This window comes from Mus caroli, chromosome 13 (assembly GCF_900094665.2).
Source record: "Mus caroli chromosome 13, CAROLI_EIJ_v1.1, whole genome shotgun sequence".
Classification (NCBI taxonomy): domain Eukaryota; kingdom Metazoa; phylum Chordata; class Mammalia; order Rodentia; family Muridae; genus Mus; species Mus caroli.
The window spans coordinates 64,496,496-64,511,386 of record NC_034582.1 but is presented as its reverse complement, the minus strand read 5'-3'; positions in this window follow the sequence as shown (position 1 = coordinate 64,511,386).

Below are 14,891 nucleotides of genomic sequence, written 5' to 3'. Positions count from 1 at the left end.
GAAGAGAAGAGAAGAGAAGAGGAGTAGAAGCCAGCCAGCCATGAGCACATGGAGAGAAATGGGGAGGGGGAGAGAAGGGACAGAGGGGAATCGAGATAGAGAGCAAGAGAAGAGATAGAGAGAGAGAGAGAGAGAGAGAGAGAGAGAGAGAGAGAGAGAGAGAGAGAGAGAGGAAAGAGAGGGAGGAGGGGGCAAGTAGTCCCTTTTATAGTGAGTCAGTAACACCTATTTGCTGCCAGGTAACTGTGGGGCGGAGCTTAGACAGAATGCTAACAACCTAGGCAACAATGTCATCATAATCCAGATGTCAGGAAGGAGTGTTGTCCACAGTGAAACTGGTGGGAGACTGAGGATGTGTTGCATGACCTGCAAGTGAAGCTGTGGGCTTACAAGGCCTCGGTGACACCCACCAAGGGACTTGCCATGATGAGACTCGATCCTGGGCAGACTGAGCAGATGCTGGGTCCTGTGGATGTGACATGGAATGGACGTCACCTTCAGTCTTCTGCAGCATCCAAAGTCCTGCAATGTATGTGGTTCTGTAGCCAGAGAAACCAGGAACAAAGTGGTCCTCAGTGCTACCGTAGTGGTGGTAGTGGTGGTGGTGGTGGTGGTAGTGGTGGTGGTGGTGGTGGTGGTGTGTGTGTATGAGAGCGGACATGATTTTAATAGGATGTGGTTCTTTTCTCCAGATCTCTGGAGCCAGTGACACCCTGTGAAAACTCGTGGAAGTCTCTGGAAAGAAGAAGCCCAGAATTTACCGAGTTTGTCAATGACCACATGATCAATTCCACCCCACAGAATCTGAAGAATAAGACCCTTGACTTCAGCAAGGGACACGGGTAAATCCCACACTGATGTCCTGGGACTGTGGGGGCCAAGTGTTGTGGTACTGCAGCTAGGACTGGGCTTTCAATCTACCCCGAACTTATTCAGCTTCATATAAGCCTTACCCTCTTTATATAATCCTTGGACACCCATGGAGGCAGCTTTGCCTTTGAGGGGTCATGTGACAATATCTGGGAATATTTTTCTTACCTTTGGGTGTGTGACTACTGACATCTCAATGTTAGGGGCTGGGGATACGATGAACACCCCGCGACACACAGGACAAGCTCCATCGTGCAAGGGACTCTGACTCAATGGCTAGTGCTAAGAAACAGTTGGCTGTAAGCCCCAAAGATTCAACTTCTAGATTTCCAAAATGTTGTCAAAATCCAAATTCGTTCATACAAGCTAATCATGCTAACTCCCATATTTCAATAATTATATCTTAGAGACCAAAGTAGGACATTTGAGATAATGCATACAGAGAGGGCTGGGGGGAGGCAACATAGAATCATTCACTTTCTGGGCGGCTTTCATTAAATTTGGATGAATTTATCACATCATGGTGTGAATGTAAGATTAAGCCCCAAATAAGACCAGTATGACGTTTGCCTGTGACCCATCACCTCGGCATATCCCCTGATGTCCCCACATTAGCAGCCATGGCAGGAGCCCAGGCAGTACCGCCTGTAAACACAATGTCAACTGAAGGAGAGGCATGTAATTACACCAGGCAGGAGACAGAGCTCACCAAATTGCATGTTTTCCAGCTTCCCACTTCACAGTTTAATAATATCGCCTGTAATTATAGAGCGCTACGGCATGTGATGTCATGGACACACTCAATATGTGCTTTGGGGATCTTCAGTGGCCCGCTATACATCCAAGGCTTCCCCTGTGTGCAGAATGCTCTAACCTCCCTATAGATTTAATTAGTCAGAAAAGCAGAGGAAGCAGCAATAAGACAGCTGCTGCAGAGGCACCTCCAAGCCAAACACAGTGGTTCCACTGACAAGAAACACTCGCCCAGAGCCAGTGAAGACCCCCCACCTTCAGCAAAGCGTTCCTAGCTGGAGCAACATGCCCAGAGTTGCTCCACCTGGTCCTCCCACCCAGACATGGCTGCAGGTGTCCCACTGTGGCATCCTGTCCCTCTGTCCTTCCTGTAGGTGTCCTGGGGCTGTCATAGCAAGGTTCCACAGACCAGCATAGAACAAACACATTGCTCACTGTTAATGGAACCCAAATGTCTGAGCTGGAAATGTTGTTTGCATCAGGACTCTGAGGAAGAAACCTACTCTAGGCCACTCTCTGTGGTTTGTGGGTAGCCATTCTCCTAGTTCTCTCATCCACGTGACCACTGTCTGCCGGAAATCATCTGAGTGAAGAATTCTTTCCTGTTGAGTCACGTGAAGGGGTCAGTCTATGGTTGCTTGGGGACTCCCGCTCCCATTGTGCAGGAGAACATTGTGGAAGCTGAAGTGTGGAGGGAGTTTCATGGCAGACAGGAAGCCAAAGCTATAGGTATGTGAAGAGGCCACAGTAAGCTATAGCATGCTCCTCCATCGTCCATACAACTGGGCCGCTGCCTCTCACTAAGGCCATCATAAGGAATCTGCCAAAGCATTAAGCCATTCACTGGGCAGAGCTCTCAGGATCTGATCAGTCCTGGAGATGCCCTCACAGACACATCAGAGACGAGGCTGGGTGCTTTGTGCCCTCCATCTCTCTGGCCTGGTACTCTCTGGGTAGGTAGCTTAGGGCAGCTTTGAGCCCTCAACCAGTCCTCCTGCCTCAGCCTCCTGAGTGGTGAGTGGGGCTTAGAACCTGGGTCTAACCAGTTCTAAGCAAAACTTGGATCCTTCCCAGTCCCACATGCTGCTCCCCGCTGCTTCTCTTTATCCCTGTAACTAAAGCAATTCTGTCTTAATTTAGCTCTCTGCATACCACAGAGCCCTCCAGCTCCTCTGGAGAAAACCAGACCCTGGTGTGTCGTGAACGTGCTGTTGGGAAACTCACTTCTTACAATTTTATATTTTTAACTTAGGCAGCAAAAGTAACCCTTCCGCTTTGTAGTTATTTTCCAAATCCAGCTATTATGCTGTTCGAAATTCAACCTCTGGTGCTGTGGTTTCTATTTCTGTTTAATGTCAAGCTTCTTGCCTTTGGAGCGGGAGGAAGAACTATGTGACACCAGGTAGCACACTCCCTCTGACTCTCAATGAGGGTGACTCTCAGGACAGTGGGCATCAGACAGCTGGGTCCTCAAGGGGCAAGAGGCTGTCTGACTTTGAAGTGTGTGCCAGAAGTCAAAAACTCCAGATGAAGTCATGGCTTCTTTCCCTATTGTCTCTGCTTACCTTGACCCAGTTCCGGTTACCGGTCTAGCCAAAACTTGACTGGAAAGGCAAGCTATGTGCTTTGCCCCACAAATCAAGATATTTAAATTCTATCCACTTGAAAACTATCAGTGACATAATCCCACATTTGCAAAGGCACCCAAATGGAAACCGGAGTACAGCAGCTGGAGGTGAACCTGCTGTGGCTGCTGTCTTCATGTTTAGCACCTCAGCATCCCCTTCAGTGAAGAGTCGTCCTGCTCACCCCACACCTGTCATGTCAAGACTCCGAATGTTCATACAAGCACCGCTGTTGTGTTTCTTCTCGCCTTCTGTTAGGTCAGGCTGTCACCCAAGGAGGTACACTCTGGCCCTAACCCTAGTGCTTACACAATGGCCTTATTTGCAAAGGAGTGAAAGTTAAAAACGGGGCCCCTATCGAAGCCCCTGAGCTGGCAGCTGGTATCCTTACCGGAAGATATTGCACATGTGCTACGAGGGAGGTGCTGCTGACAAGATGCATCACCACCTGGGAGAGAAGCTTGTGTGTCAGGAGGGACCTTGAAGGCCGGCCCCACTGGGGTAAGAACACACCAAGACGAACTGAGAGGGAGAAAGTGACCCGAGCCCTCTCAAGTGTCCCTCCTGCTTGCTAACTGTAGACGTGGTATAGCCGGCTGCCTTGTTCTCCAACAGCTACACCTCTCCACCAAGGTGGACCATACCTCCAAACAGTGAGATCAATTAAATCCTCTGTTCCTTAAGTTGTGTCTTAGTTAGGGTTTTACTGCTGTGAACAGAAGCAACTCTTTTAAGGACAACATTTAATTGGGGCTGGCTTACAGGTTAAAGGTTCAGTCCATTATCATCAAGATAGGAGCATGGCAGCATCCAGGCAGGCATGGTGCAGGAGGAACTAAGAGTTCTACATCAGAAGGTAAACAGAAGAAGACTAGCTTCCAGGCAGCTAAGATCAGGCTCTTAGGCCCACTTCCACAGTGGCACACCTACTCCAACAAGGCCATACCTCCTAATAGTGTCACTCCCTGGGCCCAGCATAACTAAACCATCGTATTCCACTCCCTAGCCTTGAACTCAGAGATCTCCTTACCTTAGTCTCCTGGGATTAAAGGTGTGTACTACATTGCCTGGGCCTAAGCTTTTCATGGCCACTATGCTTCAAGATCTCCATGCTAAGATCCACGTCAGAAGCCTGTGCCTTCCAACATTGAAATCTGGATCACAGATGAGCCTTCCAATTCTGGATTGTGGTTCATTCCAGATATAGTCAAGTTGACAACCAAAAATAGCCATTACAGGTTGCTTTGGTCACATGAACTCACAGCAGTGAGATGAGTCATTAGTACAGATGAGTAACCGGAAGAACCTGGGGTGGTTCTGCCACATCCCAGCAATGCCAGGGAGAGGTAGAAATGACCTCTGCCCAGAATCTTAGCGGGACCGTGGCTCCACCACAGTGTGGCTTGGCCTTCTGGCCTCCGAGACTCTCAGAGGACGTCTCTATTGTTTTGGGTGCCCGGTATGCTTCCGTGGTGACAGCACTGGAAGCTAACAGCTCCTCAGTTATCTCTGCACTGTCGTTTGGTCAGGACACAGACCCTCCAGTGGAGATCAGCTTAAAAAGAGTTTTCTGGTGGGAGAAAACAAAACTAAACTAAATCCAGTTCAGAAAAAGGAGACTTGTTAGAAATTATTTTCTCAGCTTTGAGGGTAAAACATACCCTATTCCTACCACTTACTGATGATCGCCTCCTTTGACTGTGACTCAGAACTACAAAAGAGCACTTGTTGCAAAGAGCTGAGCATACAAGCTGAGGATGGACTGTAGGAGTCAGGGGTGGGCCCTTAGTCACCCTCACCTGCTACCTCCCTGGCCTGAGTCATCGCAGAGCAAACAGCACTGGTTCTCCCCCCCCTACCCCCCAGCTCTCCGACTCAACTCCCTCCATGGAAACAGAAGCAACAGAGGGGCCACAAGCCTGGGGGTGCGCAGGTGCGGACTCTAGGTAGGACAAAGAGCCTCAGATAAGGTCATTAGAGCATCCGTGTGTTAACTACATTTCCCATCGCTGTGACAACAAACCTGAGAGGAGCTACTGTAGGGGGATATCTCTGTGTGACTCCCAGTATCACAGTGGGATGTGTCATGGTGGGGAAGGCATAACAGCAGCAGTGTGTGCCTCTGTTCCTCCTACCATGGCTGGAGAGGAAACAAAGAAGGAGACTTTAGACAGAGCAGGGCTGTAACCTTCGAATGCTGCCCCCAGTGGCCCATCCCCACCTTTCCCAGAAGAACTCTAAGAGTCTTGATCCTGGTCAGTACTATCTGAATTTCCATCAGCATTCTTGCTGGGATGGCCCCTTGATCTTCTTCCTATAACACTCTAAGGCTTCTCTCGACACATGTCTAAGTTCCCACCTTCCTCTGCAAACCAGTTCCAGAAGCCCAAGAACACAGTGTCACGTGCATCCCAACCACCCTTACCCAGTACATGTTCTTTACAGCATGATCAACCAAGAGGCATCGATTCATGGTCAGGCTATGGAGTCTTCAAAAGCCCCGTCCAGTGACACACCTGTTAGACAGGGCCCATCTCTGACAAGGTCACACAACTCCCCAGAACAGCACCACCAGCTGTGATCCCAAGTATTCAAACCCATGAGCCTGTGGAGGAGGATTTTTCAACCTTCCGAAAGTTGTGACCCTTTAATACAGTTCCTGGTGTTGAGGTGACCCTCAACCATAAAATTATTTTTGTTGAGACTTCATAACTGATTTTTCTTGCTGATGCTGTAATTTTGCTACTGTTATGAGCTGTAATGTAAATATCTGATATATGGGATATATGGCCCCTGTGGAAAAAGTCGTTCCACCCCACCTCCCACTAAGGGATTGCAATCCACAAGCTGCGAACCTCTGCTGTGGAGGAAGGTTCAGAATCAAACCATAGCTAACATGTATATGCAATCCAGGAAGTCCCTTTGGAATATATTTTAGCCCCTCCCATGTACTATAGAGGGTTTCTGTTGTGGGGATTCAGTGCATATCTGCTAGTATTCTCTGAGAGCCATGAACACCCAATGTTTCAATATTAGAAAAAACACACATTGCCATGAACATGAACATCAAAGGTGTCTTCTCTGCCTGCCTGCATTCCTGTAGAATTTCCTGTGCTCCAGGGTCCCTGCAGAAAATCTCTAATCATTGACCATGATTTCTATCATGACCAGAACCACCATATATCTCTAACTTGCCAATGAGACAGACTATAGACTAAGGGACAGCTTCAGGTTGCCTAGCCAATACCCTCATTTGGTAGATTTGCTAGTCTATGCTCTCTCTCTCTCTCTCTCTCTCTCTCTCTCTCTCTCTCTCTCTCTCTCTCTCNCTCTCTCTCTCTCTCTCTCTCTCTCTCTCTCTCTCTCTCTCTCTCTCTCATCCAACCATGTACCCACCAGTTGCCTTTGGGGTTCTAGAGCCAATGGATGGCCATATAAAATAGACACTCAGATAAAGTGCACTAGGCACTATGCCACTCTCCACAGCAGCACAGTGGATGGGACGCACCCAGCGGGAGCAACAAACTCATTTAGAAAGCCTACTGCCTCACAAGAGCCAAGCTCATTCAGGTTGTGCAGGCCTCTCCCTCCAGCTCCAGTGCATCTTGTCTGGAGTGAGCTGCCCTCTCTGAGCACACCTTCAAGGACCCAGGCTCCCTTCTCTGCCTTCTCCTCTTCCTCCTTATCCCCCTCCTCCTCCCTCTTCCTCCCCCTCCTCCTCCTCTTCCTCCTCCTCCTCTGCCTCCTCCTCCTCTTCCTCCTCCTCCTCTGCCTCCTCCTCCTGTTGCCAGCACCACACTGATCCTATAGAAGTGTTAATTAGAAGTCCATATTAGGAGCATTTGTTTACCCACTTTTCTGACTAACCCAGGCATACTTCCCTAGCCAAGGTGTGTGTGTGTGTGTGTGTGTGTGTGTGTGTGTGTGTGTGTGTGTGTGTATGTGTGTATTTGAGACAGATTCTCACTCTCACTTGGTAGCTCCATCTTGCTTAAAACTTATGTAGGCCAGGATGGTTTCAAATTCACAGAGATCTGCCTGCTTCTCTCTCCTGGGTGCTGGTATTAAAGCCATATGGTCATTGTCACGTTTTTATGCCTGGTGAGATCTTCAAATTATCCATGTCTGAGTCTCACCCAAGAGGACCTGTTAAATGGGCCCTCGGGGGCCTGAATTTGCTAGACAACCATGCGTGCTAAGCCTGAGGGGCCCCGGGCAAGAGAGGCTAACTGGGAGAAATCCCTCCTGGTGTCTGCTACTCTATTCTTTCCCTCTCTTTATTCTTGGGTTTCCCTCCTTTCAGAGTCTGTCACAACTGACAAACATTCAGTGACGAAATGGAATCTTTCCGTGGTTTCCTTGGGCTAAAAGGACAAAGCGTGCTAAAGTCATCTACTTATCCAGATGAGAGAGGTAGGAAGGTCACTTTTCTGTCACATTTTGATTCTTGGGTTTGTTGTGTGGCATGAAAGGAGGAGAAAAAAAATGAATATATTTTTCACACCTGCGAAACTGACTAACAACAGGCTTCATTTGACTCAAATAAATCAAAAGTTAATTTGGCTTTGGAATTGGATTACAATACAGGGAGTAGCAGACATAAGCTATGACTTGTAAACACGGGGAGCAGATGAGAAGCAGTGAGCAAGAGGCTTTCTAACAAACGGTGTCGCTAAGCACAGCAGCGACACTGAGCACGCTGGGTGTCAAAGCTGGCAGAGCCGCTCCTATTAACCTTCCATGTTCTCTGTACAGCAGACGCCACCCCCCCACCCCGCCCCAGTTAAATGACATCTTAGTTGCCAAGCTTCAAAGAAACACCATCACTAATCTCAGCCAACCAGGCTCAAACATTTGCACAGGAGAAGGAAAAAAATCCTTCAGACAAACAAGAGATTAAGAAATGATTTCAAAAAAAATGAGTACACGGTAAAAGGAAGAGGTCAGAGATGCTGTGATTATTAACCACGCAGGCGTTCCAAGGACGCGTTCTATGTAAGGAAAAAAGACAGTCTGTCGATGTCTTTTTTCATTCACAGGTAAGCACGTGATTCTCCACGGCTCTGTTTAAAACATACGATGAAAATTCACATGCACTTGGATATGCTTGCTGGATACAACAGACCTTGGGAATAGGCCCTGCTCCTTCTCTCTGTTGTGTACACTTGGTGCTTGAGACCAGCGCTGGGGATCGAACCCTGGGCCTCACAGGACCTGGGCATGAGATCTTCCACCAGACAGACCCAGCCTCATGGTGCTTGATCACCTCCATCACTGCCTTGACAGAGCACCCGACAGTCAAGTTCAGGCAGCCAGTCAGCTGCATCTGCCCTCAGGAAGCAGAAAGAGAGGACATTCTCCTTTAGTAAGTCCGGGACCCCAGCCCGTGGAGTGCCTTGTCCAGTTTTAAGATGAGCCTTCTTGGCTCATTAACCTAATTCAGACAGCCTATCACAGCCATGCCCAAAGGATTACCTCTTCAGTGACTCAAGATCGTGTCAACCTGATACTCAATATTAACAGTCACACCCACATATGCCATTTTCTTGAACAATCTATACCTAGAATGTCTAATTCTGACTACGTCCTGTAATAACATATGTATACATAAGACACAGATAAGCTTATATAATTATGGACACTTAAATATACATGCACTTATATGTTCATATTAACTGCATCAGTCTTTTTATTATTTGTTTGTTTATGACTTATTGGTATCTAAGTTACTTATGTATATCTTAGTGCTTCAGTGTTTTGCCCGCAAATCTGCATATGTGAAGGTATTGGGTCCCCTAGAATTGGAGTTACAGTTATTTGCTGCCACATGAGTACTGAGAATTCAACCTGGTTCCTCTGGAAGAGCAGCTAGTGCTCTAAACTACTGAGACATCTCTCCCGCCCCGCAATGTTCAGTCTTCTTCATCGATGTGACTGGATCTATAACCTAGCAGAAACCCTCTAGGCATTGAAGGCATCTCCAGAGAGGCTGAACAGAGAGATGAGAACCACCCTGAATGTGGGTGGCCTCATCCCACGGCCTGGGAAACCATGATAGTGGACAAGGGGGGAAGATAGAGAAGGTAAGCTAAGGCAAACTATCCATGTCTCTCTGCTTCCACAACCCAGACGCAATGTCACCAGCCACTTCGCCCTTCCTTCCACAGCCCTACTTATCCCTGCCAGGATGAACCGTTAGCCCTTCAGCCTGGAGCCATCCTTACATTACTTTTGTCTTGTGTTTAATCTCAGCAGCAAAAACAAGTGGTTAGCGCAGCTGATTTCCTTCCTCAGCATCAAAACGACAGGCCGACAAAACTTCACAGAAGTTTTCATTTGGTGAACGCTTTTCAAGGTTCACAGCTAGTTGGCTCCATTGTTTTGAGGACCACAGAAAGACAAGGCACACAGCACTCACCTCATAGCAGCTGAGAAGCAAAGAGAGAGAGAAAGATGTTAGGGCCCCCGTATGTCCACCAAAGGGATGCCCCTATGACCCATGAACTTCCTCCAACTAGGCTCCACCTCCTAAAAGTGCCACGGCTCCAAGGGACCTTAGCTTTTACTCCGTGACTCATTTAAGATCCAAAGTGTGTTGAACAGAAACCAAGTGTCTTGGGGTCAAAAGAAGACAGAACCAGGGGTGAGCCTGACCCCAGGAGTGGCTGAGTGATGTTTGCAGCAGTTTGTAACTACTATAGATGGAGAGCTACCGAGATACAGTAGGCAGAGACCACAGATGAGTTAGATGCCCTGTACTGCAAACAACAGCCTCAATACTTAAGCATTCTTCTTCTCAAATGACTGATATGTTAGTAGTGGCATTGAAGAATTAGACAACTACCATGGAGACAAGGCCAAGGGTAATAAGCATCATGGGTATCTTCCAGTTCACTTGGCGAGGGGTTACACATGCTTACAAAGTAGCTGAGGTAGCCACCTGTATTGGAAACGCTTTTAGGATGAGTGTAGCAGTCACTGTGAGTGGGTATCATTCTTATGTGATTGCTAAGAAACTTGAATTTCATGGAAATTAGATTATTTTCCTCCCAAAGCAACTCCTAGAGTAGTGTCCAGAAAATCAGCCCATGAGACTGTTTACCAATGTCTCTACCTCAGTCCCAGGGCTTGGCTAGACTACGACAGGACAAACGGAAGGACATCCCCACTCATGTAAGTGATTCCAGTGGTCACGGAAGCTGAGATTAAACACCATCACCACCGTGTGTGCGGTCCCTGATCTCGTGAGCCATGCTGACAAGGTGGTTCTCCAGGGACAAAGAGCTGCCTGGCTACATCCATGACATTGACCTCAGAGAGGGCATTCATAAAATCCTTTTAGAACTACTCTGAAACTAGGCCTGATCGTATATCTTGTATCTAGCAGTCAGTCAACAACCACGTGCCCACTTTCTCTGAAACTCTTGTGCTCTGCTCAAACACAAAGTTAGGGGCAGTGGATGATGGATTGTTCCCGGTTTGATAATCTTTATATTCAGATGTTCTCCTTTATAAAATAGCAGGGGAAGTAAGCTGATGGCGGACAAACTTAGCTTCTGAGGTCATGGGACGCTGGGCAGTCAATCAGGAGGACTCAGCATTGGACAGAAGCTTGAGGTAAGTAAATGCTTTAAGGCTTATTTCAAAACACTCTCCATTTACGCGTTTCTAGATCCGTACTAACCCCAAACCCAAGCATTTATAAACTTTTAGCTGTATAAAATCCTCCATATCCTGGACCTTGAATGCTCTAGCCTTTCTTGCATCTCCCCCCCACACTCAGGGTGTGACGCTGGAAAAGTGTCACGGCAGGCCGGGTCGCATTTCCTCCTCACACAAGGCCTTGTTCCAGGTCGAAGCACAGTTTTTGTGTGGTACTTTTAAAAATAGCCCGCTTGGGTTCCAAGCGCAAGCTAGCTCATCATTGCCTAAGCAGTGCCTTGGAGAGGAGCCCAGACTGGAGGCTGCAAGAGGTGTGGGAGCCAGACAAGGGAGCCAGGCAGATGGGCCGAGGCTCTGAACGATGCACAGACCACAGTGCAGCCATGAACGACATGCTCCACTGTGGCCACCTAGGAGTCAGCCCTTGAGTCCCATGGACAGATGGACACTGGGAGTAAGCCCATGCAGGACCCCAAAGCTGGTTCTCCTGCCTCCCTGGAAGGCCAGTCTCAGCTTACTGGTGACTCCCTCTTCAGTTTTGGCCTATGCCTTTTCAGTTGTCAGAGACACCGAGACCTGATCTTCACCCTTCCATAGACGTGGTCTGAGGACAGGGAAGGGATGGATGGTCCTTTTATTTTGTCTACATGTTATTCCCAGAGGCTCTTCTGGAGATGGGAGGGGAGTGCAGGGTAAGGAAGTGGCCAAGGCTTCTTCCCACCAATCCCTCTGTTTGTATCAAGGTTCCCATCCTCAGGTCCTTGGTTCCAGTGCTCAGCTGGACACAGAGAAGAGGGTGAGACCCACTAACAGGTAGCTCATGACCTACATGAGGGAAAAGAATAAGTAAGACCAGGTCTTAAATTTCTAGGTGAATTCTGTCAAACAGAGCTAATTGAAGAGAGTCACAGCCCCCCCCACACACACACACATACACACACATAGACACACACAGACACAAATAGATATACACAGAGACACAAATAGACACACACACACACACATACAAACATATACAGACACAGACACACACACATACACATACACACAGAGAGACATACACACACATAGACATACACACAGACACACACATACAAACATATACAGAGACATACACATATACACGCATACACACATATACACATGCACATATACACACATACATATATACATACACACACATGCACACATAACACACACATAACACATACATACACACATATATAAACACACACATACACACACATAAACACACATACACACATACACACACATAAACTCACACATATACACACACATACACACATATACACACACATACACTTATACACACACACACACATATACACACATACACACATAGACACACACAGACACACATAGATACACACACAGACACACAGAGACATACACACACATAGACATACACACAGACACACACATACAAACATATACATACACAGACACACAGAGACATACACATATACACACATATACCCATGCACATACACACATATACACACGCACATATACACACAAACACACATATCACATACATACACACACACACACACACACACACACACACATATACACATACACTGTACACTGTCCTACTCAAGTGTCCAGGATGCCCCCAAAGGACATGATCAGCCAAGCAAGATAAAACAACAACGCAGCCTTCTGGGCTAGAGATTACTTGTCATCTGCCTGTCTGTCTGTGATTTAACTTAATGACAGATTGTGAAATCACACAGACGATAGGTGGGAGTTAATTCTAAATGCTCAGAGTTCAAAGCTCCTAGATCATCTAGAAGCCTAATCACTGTGCCACTGGACACAGGTGCTGCACTCAGTCATGGAAGTGATGCAGGGGTCCACCACTGTTCCCCAAACAGATTCCTCCAGGATTTCACACATCCACTTACTACAGCTCGGGAAGGCTGGAAATGGAAGCCACAGCCATCTAGGGTGAGCAAGGGGTGCAGGCAGAAGACAGGGAGCAAGTGCCCTTTGGGTTAACAGACTCCTTGGGAAGAGAAAGCTTCCTTTGTTTGGGCTGCCATGCAATAGGTCACAGCTGGGTGGCTTAAAGAGCAAAACTTACCGTGACCCCCTTCTGGAGCCTAGGAGTCCAAGATCAGGAGGGCTGGCATGAGATCTCACTTCTTCTGCACATACACACGTTCACTCCTCCTCCCTGAACTCCTCCCAGATCCACTCCCCTACCCACCCAGCTTTGGAGCAGCACAAAGTGAACTCAGTTTTTTTTTTAATTCCCACATCTTAAACAAGCACTGGCCATATTGAATTAGGGCCCATCCAACCTCCTTAGCCTAACGACCTCTTTAAAGCCTTCTCTTGAGATACAGTCTGACCTACGGTGTAGGGTTCATAGAGACTCTGATCTCGAAAGACAGTGAGGAAGAGTGACTAGAAACTTTGCAGGGTGCAGAGAGGTGAAGAGAAAGCCACTTTCTGTTCTTGCAGAGGACTTGTGTTCAGTTCCCAGCACCCATGTAGCAGCATTCAACCTAACATATTCCAGGTAATCCGCAGTTCCCTTCTGGTCTCCTCAGGCACTAGGCAGACGCATAGCACACATTCATACATGCAGGCGAAATAGTCACATGCATACAATAAAAGTTACACATCTTTAAAACGTAATAATTTTAGGGGCAACACGGTTTATTCCACACTGTGGAAATTGGGATGGGGAGGACTAGAAACAGCATCCCCCTCACCCCTACCCATGGGCTCAGACATAGTTGTGTGGAGCTGAAGAAAGTTGTCACGTTCTGTGACGTGCTGTGCCAAAAGCAGATTCTATACATAGCTGACTGTAGCCTAGCTTCAAATATAAACAAGATGCAGCCCGACTGAGTGTGCCTTCCCGTAACTAAGCTACTGACTCTCAGCCAATCACAATAGTTGTGTTTTAGCCAGTCACAAGCCAGCTACTGATCAGACCATGTTTACCTAAGGAACGTACCCTCTACAGCCAATCACACAGTTTCTACACATTACTTCCTTTCCTCTGGCTATCAATAGCACTGCTCTTGTGTGGGGGTCCATTCTTTGATTTGGAAGAATGCCTAGTTCTCATTTGGGGGGGGCTAAATTTTGTTAAATTGAGCTGGTTCCTATTTTTCTTGTAACTGTTTGTCTTAGTTAGGGTTTTACTGCTGTGAACAGGCACTATGACCAAGGCAAGTCTTATAAAGGACAACATTAAACTGGGACTAGCTTACAGATTCAGAGGTCCAGTCCATTATCATCAAGGCAGGGAACATGACAGCATCCAGGCAGGCATCATACAGGAGGAGCTGAGAGTTCTACACCTTCATCTGAAGGCTGCTAGCAGAATACTGACTTCCAGGAAGCTAGGGTGAGGGTCTTATGACCTATACCTATAGTGACACTCCTACTCCAACAGGGTCACACCTTCCAATAGTGCCACTCCCTGGGCCCAGCATATACAAACCATCACACTGCTGAATTATCCAAATAATTGTCACTTTTCAGAAGCCATTGAAGACTCATGGCTGTGATGAGGTCATTGTGGGAAAGGTGGGGGCATCAATTTTTTTCAATATCCTTCTTTACTTGTTGGGAATGCTGTACATGTATACAATGTATTTTGATCATATTCCCCACACCCTTCAACTGCTCCCAGGTCCCTTGCACATCCTGGTCCCAACTTCATCTCCTTTTGTTTTTCTTAATAACTAACCTAGTATTGCCCATGTGTGCATGAGTGTGGGGGCCATCCACTGGAACACAGGCAACCAGAAGGGCCACACCAATGAGGAAGATTGATACTCCCCACTATAGCAGCCATCAATTACCAAGAACTCCTTGACTGTGGGTGGGGCCTCCTGAGCCCATAATGGCTGAACTCTAGATTAACTTGCTCCTGTGCAGATCTCACGAAAACAACCTCAGCCGTGTGTTTTCACGAGTAAAGCAGCTCTGTTGTGT